The sequence below is a fragment of the Manis pentadactyla genome, chromosome 8, assembly GCF_030020395.1.
Source record: "Manis pentadactyla isolate mManPen7 chromosome 8, mManPen7.hap1, whole genome shotgun sequence".
NCBI lineage: Eukaryota > Metazoa > Chordata > Mammalia > Pholidota > Manidae > Manis > Manis pentadactyla.
The window spans coordinates 3,929,550-3,940,539 of NC_080026.1; the positions used below are offsets into that span (position 1 = coordinate 3,929,550).

Genomic DNA, 10,990 nt, shown 5'->3' on the forward strand with positions numbered 1-10,990 from the left:
ACATTATCATCAATTTTACAGAAAGAAAAAAGATTATAAAATAATACTATGAACAGTTGTACAACTTATTAAATAACCTAATCTAGATGAAATGGATAAATTTCTAGAAACATACATTCTACCAAAACTGACTCAAGAAGAAATGGAGGTGTGCAAGGATTTCTGGGGGAGGTGACTGGGTGGCATCAAGGCCTTTTGCAGGAGAAGGCACCCCACACAATTCTCTGGCCAGGCCTAGACACTGCAGTCCTTGTAAGGCTGAAAACCTCATGGGAACCTTCCTCTGTAAAAATGCAAACAGTATGGCCTTCTGAACAGACACTAAAAACAGCTCTCATCTGAAACAACCCAGCACTTGTGCAAGAGCATGCACACTTAGATGTGGGACACGGCATTTGATGAATGAATCCTTCAGCCAGGCAGTACTCTCTTTGGACTCATTCCCTTGCATTTGCAGTCAGATTGGATCACTTTCCATCATGTGGCTCCTGATGACTTTGAAGTTTTTCAATATTTACCAAGACACCAGCCCCAGAGAAATCCAGTATTTATATACAGTCTGTTGGTATATACTAGATCTCTAGGGAACACCAGAATTACCAGTGAAGAATATATTAAATGGCTCAAGGGTTACTATGAAGTATTTCTCTATGGCTTGACACTAAAACTCCTACTATCATTTTCTGTTTCCACAGTGAAATCTACAAATTCATGCAGGGCACATCCTGAAGCTTTTATGAAAGAAAAAAATCTAAAGATGCATTCTGTGTTATGGAGATAATAACTGACCTTTAGTCAATATATCCCTGGAACTTTTTCTGTGGACAGGCATCTTTGACAGATAGTGAAGGAATATTCAGCTCTGCCAGGTCTGGCAGTGATTTTTCTAGCTTGTGGCATGAAGAGAAAGTAAAGAAGCTTCAGACAACATCTTCAAGTGACTATTCAATTTCTGGTAACTATTATATTCCAGAAATCATTAGTCTTTTGCTGCTTCAATCCTTTAAGTCTCTAACCTATGAGACTGAACATATATCTGGCTGAAACACTGTCAGGGACTTGCATGCTTGATGCAAGGCTTAATTCAACCACGTGGAAGAAGTCCCCTGTCACCTCTCAATCTTTTTCTGCCCTATCAATTTACACAAGTCACAGTGTGCTACTGGCTCCAATATATTTTAGAAGGACACAATGCACTGTTGAAGTGGATTAATGATGACTTGACATATACCTGGCATCACTGAAACAGTCGTGAAGATAATGTGAAATTTGCCAAAACCTGTGGAAACTTTAAGGAATGGAAAGGGTGGATCATAAAATGCCTTGCAGTCCTCAAAAAATAAGGACCTTTAAACTGGAATAATTAAAACAATACACTTGCACATAAAAATCGGAGTAAGACTTACCCTATAGACTGGATGTTTTGTGTCTCCCCTGAAATTCATATTGAAATCCTAACCTTTAATGTGATGGCATTAGGAGGTGGGGCCTTTGGGTGGTGATTAGGTCATGAGGGCATGAGGCCAGAGCACTGATGAGTAGGATTCATGTCCTTTCAGGAAGAGATATGAGAGAGCTCACCTTCTCTCTCTGCTCTTCCCCATGTGAAGACACACAGTCACCTACAAACCAGGAAGACTGTCTCACTAAGACAGCAGACATGCCAGCTCCTTGGCTGGACTTCTCAGTCTCCAGAACTTGAGCAATAAATGTTTGGTGATGAAGCCACCTGGTCTACGGTGATCTGTTATAGTGGCCCAAACTAAGATAAAACCTATGAGGTAAGGAGATTGAATTAGTAATGAAAAATCTCACAACAAAGAAAATGCCAGAGTCAGATGGTTTCACTGGTAAATTCTACCAAATGTTTAAAGAAGAATCAATACCACTTATTGCAAACCCTCCCAACAAATTGAAGAGGGGAAACACTTTCCAGCTCACTCTATGAGGCCAGCAGTACCCTGAGACCAAAACTATACAAAAGCACTTACAAGAAAAGAAAATATAGATGAAAATCCATTTGAAAATAAATACAAATACTCAAAGAAATATTAGCAAACTACATACAGCATTATATATAACGGACATCTCATGTCCAAGTGGGATTTATTCTGGGAATGCAAGGATGGTTCAAGATTAAATTAATCAATGTAGTAAATCACATTTACAGGTTGAATAAAATCACATGAATCTCAAATGATGCAGAAAAAGGACTTGACAAAACTGAATATAAAAGCACTTAATAAACCAAGAAGAGCAGGGAAATTCCTCAACACGGTAAGAGCCATATATGACAAAACCATAGCTAACATCATACTCAACAGTGAAAGACTGAAAGCTTCTCTAAGATCAGGAACAAGGCAACAGTGACAGCTTTTACTACTTTTATTGAACATAGTTCTGGAAGTTTACACCAGAGCAATTCGGCAAGAAGAAGTAAGAGGCATCCAAATTGTAAAGGAAAGAGTAAAGTTATCTCTGTACACAGATGACATGATCTTACATGTAGGAAAACATAATAATCATACAAAAACCTGTTAAGAGTTAATAAATGAATTCAGCAAACTTGCAGGATACAAAATCAACACATAAAAATAAATTATATTTCTATATACCTAGCAATAAACAAAATTAAATTTAAAGACAATTCCAATTATAATACCATCAAAAAATAAAATACTTAAAGTAAAATGGTACAGCTCTGATGGAAAATAACTTGGCAGTGTCAGAAAGTTGAACAGAATTATTGAATGATTCATAAATTCCACTCCTTGATATACATCCAAATGACTGAAACCAGGTACTTGGACAGGTACCTGGTATGTCAATGTTCATTACAGCATTATTTACAACAGTCAGTAGGCAGAAACAATCCAAGTGTCCATCAATAGATAAGTGGATGAAATAAAATGTGATACATCCTATCACAGAATATTATTCAGATATAAAAAGGAATGAAGTTTAGATGCATGTTATAACCTGGATGAACCTTGAAGAGCTTATGCTAAAGTGGAATAATCCAGACACAAAGGACTAATTGTATGACTCTATTTATATGACGTCCCTAAATATAGGCAAATCCAGAGACAGAAAAAAGAGAACACCAGGGGCTGGGGGAGGGGAATGAGTTATTGCTTAATGGTTACAAAAGATAATACAAACATTTTGGAAACAGTGGTGATATTTGCATAATATTGTGAACGTAATTAATGCGACTAAATTATATACTTAACATGGTTAAAACAGCAAATCTGGTTATTTTGCACTACAATTAAAAAATAATGTAATATATCAAAAACTATTGCACTGCACACTTTATGGGTGAATTATATGGTATGCAAATTATATTTTGGTCAGGGTGTTTAAAAGTAAGTAGTACAATATTAAAAAAATCAATTGGATCAGGGACAGAGCCAAGATGGCGGTGTGAGTAGAGCAGCGGAAATCTCCTCCCAAAACCAAATATATTTATGAAAATATAACAAAGACAACTCTTCCTAGAATAGAGACCAGAGGACACAGGACAACATCCAGACCACATCCAAACCTGCGAGAACCCAGCGCCTCGCGAAGGGGGTAAGATACAAGCCCCGGCCCCGCGGGAGCCGAGCGCCCCTCCCCCCAGCTCCCGGCGGGAGAAGAGCAGGCAGAGCGGGAGGGAGACGGAGCCCAGGACTGCCGAGCACCCAGCCCCCGCCATCCGGGCCAGAGCGCAGACACAGTGCGTGCAACGGGGGGCCCTGGATGCTAGGGAAACAGGGCAGGAAGAACAGTGAGCGGGCACCAGAGGCCGGGCGCCGGAGGACATAAAAAAAAGCACACGACCATTTTTTTTTTTTTTTTTTTTGCTTTTTTGCTGTTTTGTTTTGGTGAGCGCTTTTTGGAAGTCTTAAAGGGATAGGGACCCCAATACTAGGGAAACAGGGCAGAAAGACCGGTGAGCAGAGGCCTGAGGCTGGCACTGGAGAATAAAGAAAAACGAGCAACCACCTTTTTTTTTTAATTAAAAAAACTTTATTTTTATTTTTATTTTTGGTGGTCGTTTTGTTTTGGCGGGTGCTTTTTGGAAGTCTTAAAGGGGCAGGGCGGGGCACTTAATCCAGAGGTAGGGAATCCGGGATCTCTGGGCACCCTAACCCCTGGGCTGCAGGGAGCAGGGAGGCCCCTTACGGAGATAAATAGCCTCCCAGCAGCTCCTGCTCCAACGCGACTCCACCATTTTGGAGTAGCTGCCCGAGCCAGGCCACGCCCACAGCAACAGCGGAGATTAACTCCATAGCAGCCGGGCAGGAAGCAGAAGCCCTGTCTGCGCGCAGCTGCGCAGCACAAGCCACTAGAGGCCGCTGTTCTCCCAGGAGAGGAGGGCCACAAACCAACAAGAAGGGAAGTCCTTCCAGCCGTCACTCGTCCCAGTTCTGCAGACTATTCCTATCACCATGAAAAGGCAAAGCTACAGGCAGACAAAGATCACAGAGACAACACCAGAGAAGGAGACAGACCTAACCAGTCTTCCTGACAAAGAATTCAAAATAAGAATCATGAACAAGCTGACAGAGATGCAGAGAAATACGCAAGAGTAATGGGATGAAGTCCAGAGGGAGATCACAGATGCCAGAAAGGAGATTACAGAAATGAAACAAACTCTGGAAGGGTTTATAAGCAGAATAGATAGAATGCAAGAGGCCATTGATGGAATTGAAATCAGAGACCAGGAACGCATAGAAGCTGACATAGAGAGAGACAAAAGGATCTCCAGGAATGAAACAATATTAAGAGAACTGTGTGACCAATCCAAAAGGAACAATATCCGTATTATAGGGGTACCAGAAGAAGAAGAGAGAGGAAAAGGGATGGAAAGAATCTTGGAAGAAATAATTGCTGAAAACTTTCCCAAACTGGGGGAGGAAATAATCGAACAGACCACGGAAATACACAGAACCCCCAACAGAAACGATCCAAGGAGGACAACACCAAGACACATAATAATTAAAATGGCAAAGATCAAGGGCAAGGAAAGAGTTTTAAAGGCAGCTAGAGAGAAAAAGGTCACCTATAAAGGGAAACCCATCAGGCTATCATCAGACTTCTCGACAGAAACCTTACAGGCCAGAAGAGAATGGCATGATATATTTAATGCAATGAAACAGAAGGGCCTCGAACCAAGGATACCGTATCCAGCATGATTATCATTTAAAAATGATGGAGGGATTAAACAATTCCCAGACAAGCAAAAGCTGAGGAAATTTGCCTCCCACAAACCACCTCTACAGGGCATCTTACAGGGACTGCTCTAGATGGGAGCACTCCTAGGAAGAGCACAAAAAAAACACCCAACATATGAAGAATGGAGGAGGAGGAATAAGAAGGGAGAGAAGAAAAGAATATCCAGACAGTGTATATAACAGCTCAATAAGCGAGCTAAGTTAGGCAGTAACATACTAAAGAGGCTAACCTTGAACCTTTGGTAACCACGAATTTAAAGCCTGCAATGGCAATAAGTACATATCTTTCAATAGTCACCCTAAATGTAAATGGACTTAATGCACCAATCAAAAGACACAGAGTAATAGAATGGATAAAAAAGCAAGACCCATCTATATACTGCTTACAAGAAACTCACCTCAAAGACATATACAGACTAAAAGTCAAGGGATGGAAAAACATATTTCAGGCAAACAACAGAGAGAAGAAAGCAGGGGTTGCAGTACTAATATCAGACAAAACAGACTTCAAAACAAAGAAAGTAACAAGAGATAAAGAAGGACACTACATAATGATAAAGGGCTCAGTGCAACAAGAGGATATAACCATTCTAAATATATATGCACCCAACACAGGAGCACCAGCATATGTGAAACAAATACTAACAGAACGAAAGGGGGAAGTAGACTGCAATGCATTCATGCTAGGAGACTTCAACACACCACTCACCCCAAAGGATAGATCCACCGGGCAGAAAATAAGTAAGGACACAGAGGCACTGAACAACACAGTAGAACAGATGGACCTAATAGACATCTATAGAACTGTACATCCAAAAGCAACAGGATATACATTCTTCTCAAGTGCACATGGAACATTCTCCAGAATAAACCACATACTAGCTCACAAAAAGAGCCTCAGTAAATTCCAAAATATTGAAATTCTACCAACCAACTTTTCAGACCACAAAGGTATAAAACTAGAAATAAATTCTACAAAGAAAACATAAAGGCTCACAAAAACATGGAGGCTTAATAGCATGCTCCTAAATAATCAATGGATCAATGAACAAATTAAAATAGAGATCAAGGAATATATGGAAACAAATGACAACAACAACACAAAGCCCCAACTTCTGTGGGATGCAGCGAAAGCAGTATTAAGAGCAAAGTATATAGCGATCCAGGTACACTTGAAGGAGGAAGAACAATCTTTACCACTTGGAAGAATTATGATACTCGGTAAATTTGATATGAGGCACGAATTCTATGTAAGGGTTGTAATTAGGAAGGAAGAAGAAAAGCTATAGAAGTAGCAGGCGGAAGAAAACATGGGAAGATTGATTATTTCTTTGACATATCTTCTTGTAGAGTAACTTCAGCATGTATAGGTTTTAAGCTACTACTTAAATTGCACACACACATTAACATAATAGGAGTATAGTTACATAACCAAAGCATATCTGTAATTACCAGCCATCTCCAGTGAAACCAAGAAAACCAGTTAGGCACCTTAGGCATTTGTGAAAACTTATCTATGATATGGTGGATATTGTCCAACTGAACTTGAACAGTCTGAGAGAAATCAGACAAATTAAAACAACCCATTCCTGGGAACTGTTCACATGCCATATGTTCTTTTAACAGTAAATAGTTTGTAGTTGTAAGACTTTGGAGCGCTACAATTTGCACTTCTCCAAATTCTTGGTTGAGTTCCAACAGTATAGATCCAGTCAAATTTGTTGTTTTACTGTATGCACAGGCCAGCTTAGATATCTCCTTCCTCATTCCCATGGCAAGTCCAGGAACTGGTGGGATGAGTGCATCTACAGCTGTAGCAGTGCGTGGATCTTTGTTGGGGTTTTTTGATGATCATCTTCTGGCATGAGTCTTCCAGAGAGTGCAGATGTTGGAAGTTCTTTTTCATATCGTATCTTAGTTCATTTTCGGGGTAGCCCAATTAGGCTTTGATCCTCTGTATAAACACAAACAGACCCTTTGCCTACACTTTTATATGCCCTTTATACCCTTGTGTAGAACTCGTTGGAGGTTACCACACAGGAACTGCCTTTTTTTTTTTTTTTTTTTTTGCTATCACTAATCTACACTTACATGACGAATATTATGTTTACTAGGCTCTCCCCTATACCAGGTCTCCCCTATAAACCCCTTTACAGTCACTGTCCATCAGCATAGCAAAATGTTGTAGAATCACTACTTGCCTTCTCTGTGTTGTGCAGCCCTCCCTTTTCTCCTACCCCCCCCATGCATGTTAATCTTAATACCCCCCTACTTCTCCCCCCTTATCCCTCCCTACCCACCCATCCTCCCCAGTCCCTTTCCCTTTGGTACCTGTTAGTCCATTCTTGAGTTCTGTGATTCTGCTACTGTTTTGTTCCTTCAGTTTTTCCTTTGTTCTTATATTCCACAGATAAGTGAAATCATTTGGTATTTCTCTTTCTCCGCTTGGCTTGTTTCACTAAGCATAATACCCTCCAGCTCCATCCATGTTGCTGCAAATGATTGGATTTGACCTTTTCTTATGGCTGAGTAGTATTCCATTGTGTATATGTACCACATCTTCTTTATCCATTCATCTATTGATGGACATTTAGGTTGCTTCCAATTCTTGGCTATTGTAAATAGTGCTGCAATAAACATAGGGGCGCATCTGTCTTTCTCAAACTTGATTGCTGCATTCTTAGGGTAAATTCCTAGGAGTGGAATTCCTGGGTCAAATGGTAAGTCTGTTTCGAGCATTTTGATGTACCTCCATACTGCTTTCCACAATGGTTGAACTAACTTACATTCCCACCAGCAGTGTAGGAGGGTTCCCCTTTCTCCACAGCCTCGCCAACATTTGTTGTTGTTTGTCTTTTGGATGGCAGCCATCCTTACTGGTGTGAGGTGATACCTCATTGTAGTTTTAATTTGCATTTCTCTGATAATTAGCGATGTGGAGCATCTTTTCATGTGTCTGTTGGCCATCTGTATTTCTTTTTTGGAGAACTGTCTGTTCAGTTCCTCTGCCCATTTTTTAATTGGGTTATTTGTTTTTTGTTTGTTGAGGCGTGAGAGCTCCTTATATATTCTGGACGTCAAGCCTTTATCGGATGTGTCATTTTCAAATATATTCTCCCATACTGTAGGGATCCTTCTTGTTCTATTGATGGTGTCTTTTGCTGTACAGCAGCTTTTCAGCTTAATATAGTCCCACTTACTCATTTTTGCTGTTGTTTTCCTTGCCCGGGGAGATATGTTCAAGAAGAGGTCACTCATGTTTATGTCTAAGAGGTTTGTGCCTATGTTTTCATCCAAGAGTTTAATGGTTTCATGGCTTACATTCAGGTCTTTGATCCATTTGGAGTTTACTTTTGTATATGGGGTTAGACAATGGTCCAGTTTCATTCTCCTACATGTAGCTGTCCAGTTTTGCCAGCACCACCTGTTGAAGAGACTGTCATTTTGCCATTGTATGTCCATGGCTCCTTTATCAAATATTAATTGACCATATATGTCTGGGTTAATGTCTGGATTCTCTAGTCTGTTCCATTGGTCTGTGGCTCTGCTCTTGTGCCAGTACCAAATTGTCTTGATTACTATGGCTTTATAGTAGAGCTTGAAGTTGGGGAGTGAGATCCCCCCTACTTTATTCTTCTTTCTCAGGATTGCTTTGGCTATTCGGGGTCTTTGGTGTTTCCATATGAATTTTTGAATTATTTGTTCCAGTTCATTGAGGAATGTTGCTGGTAGTTTCATAGGGATTGCATCAAATCTGTATATTGCTTTGGGCAGGATGGCCATTTTGACGATATTAATTCTTCCTAGCCACGAGCATGGGATGAGTTTCCATCTGTTAGTGTCCCCTTTAATTTCTCTTAAGAGTGACTTGTAGTTTTCAGAGTATAAGTCTTTCACTTCTTTGGTTAGGTTTATTCCTAGGTATTTTATTTTTTTTGATGCAATTGTGAATGGAGTTGTTTTCCTGATTTCTCTTTCTGTTGGTTCATTGTTAGTATATAGGAAAGCCACAGATTTCTGTGTGTTGATTTTGTATCCTGCAACTTTGCTGTATTCCGATATCAGTTCTAGTAGTTTTGGGGTGGAGCCTTTAGGGTTTTTTATGTACAGTATCATGTCATCTGCAAATAGTGACAGTTTAACTTCTTCTTTACCAATCTGGATTCCTTGTATTTCTTTATTTTGTCGGATTGCCATGGCTAGGACCTCCAGTACTATGTTAAGTAACAGTGGAGAGAGTGGGCATCCCTGTCTAGTTCCCGATCTCAGAGGAAATGCTTTCAGCTTCTCGCTGTTCAATATAATGTTGGCTGTGGGTTTATCATAGATGGCCTTTATTATGTTGAGGTACTTGCCCTCTATTCCCATTTTGCTGAGAGTTTTTAACATGAATGGATGTTGAACTTTGTCAAATGCTTTTTCAGCACCTATGGAGATGATCATGTGGTTTTTGTCTTTTTTTGTTGTTGTTGATGTGGTGGATGATGTTGATGGACTTTCGAATGTTGTACCATCCTTGCATCCCTGGAATGAATCCCACTTGGTCATGGTGTATGATCTTTTTGATGTATTTTTGAATTCGGTTTGCTAATATTTTGTTGAGTATTTTTGCATCTACGTTCATCAGGGATATTGGTCTGTAGTTTTCTTTTTTGGTGGGGTCTTTGCCTGGTTTTGGTATTAGGGTGATGTTAGCTTCATAGAATGAGTTTGGGAGTATCCCCTCCTCCTCTATTTTTTGGAAAACTTTAAAGAGAATGGGTATTATGTCTTCCCTGTATGTCTGATAAAATTCCGAGGTAAATCCATCTGGCCCGGGGGTTTTGGTCTTGGGTAGTTTTTTGATTACCTCTTCAATTTCGTTGCTGGTAATTGGTCTGTTTAGATTTTCTGTTTCTTCCTGGGTCAATCTTGGAAGGTTATATTTTTCTAGGAAGTTGTCCATTTCTCCTAGGTTTCCCAGCTTGTTAGCATATAGGTTTTCATAGTATTCTCCAATAATTCTTTGCATTTCCGTGGGGTCCGTCGTGATTTTTCCTTTCTCGTTTCTGATACTGTTGATTTGTGTTGACTCTCTTTTCTTCTTAATAAGTCTGGCTAGAGGATTATCTATTTTGTTTATTTTTTCGAAGAACCAGCTCTTGGTTTCATTGATTTTTGCTATTGTTTTATTCTTCTCAATTTTATTTATTTCTTCTCTGATCTTTATTATGTCCCTCCTTCTGCTGACCTTAGGCCTCATCTGTTCTTCTTTTTCCAATTTCGATGATTGTGACATTAGACCATTCATTTGGGATTGCTCTTCCTTTTTTAAATATGCTTGGATTGCTATATACTTTCCTCTTAAGACTGCTTTTGCTGTGTCCCACAGAAGTTGGGGCTTAGTGTTGTTGTTGTCATTTGTTTCCATATATTGCTGGATCTCCATTTTGATTTGGTCATTGATCCATTGATTATTTAGGAGCGTGTTGTTAAGCCTCCATGTGTTTGTGAGCCTCTTTGCTTTCTTTGTACAGTTTATTTCTAGTTTTATGCCTTTGTGGTCTGAAAAGTTGGTTGGTAGGATTTCAATCTTTTGGAATTTTCTGAGGCTCTTTTTGTGGCCTAGTATGTGGTCTATTCTGGAGAATGTTCCATGTGCACTTGAGAAGAATGTATATCCCGCTGCTTTTGGATGTAGAGTTCTATAGATGTCTATTAGGTCCATCTGCTCTACTGTGTTGTTCAGTGCCTCCGTGTCCTTACTTATTTTCTGCCCAGTGGATCTA

General features: G+C 39.8%; 1 pseudogene; it reads left to right on the forward strand.

The window, feature by feature from the left end:
- The first annotated feature begins 291 nt into the window (after positions 1–291).
- LOC118911711 (archaemetzincin-2-like) lies at positions 292–1,244 on the forward strand (annotated as a pseudogene).
- Positions 1,245–10,990: the final 9,746 nt, after the last annotated feature.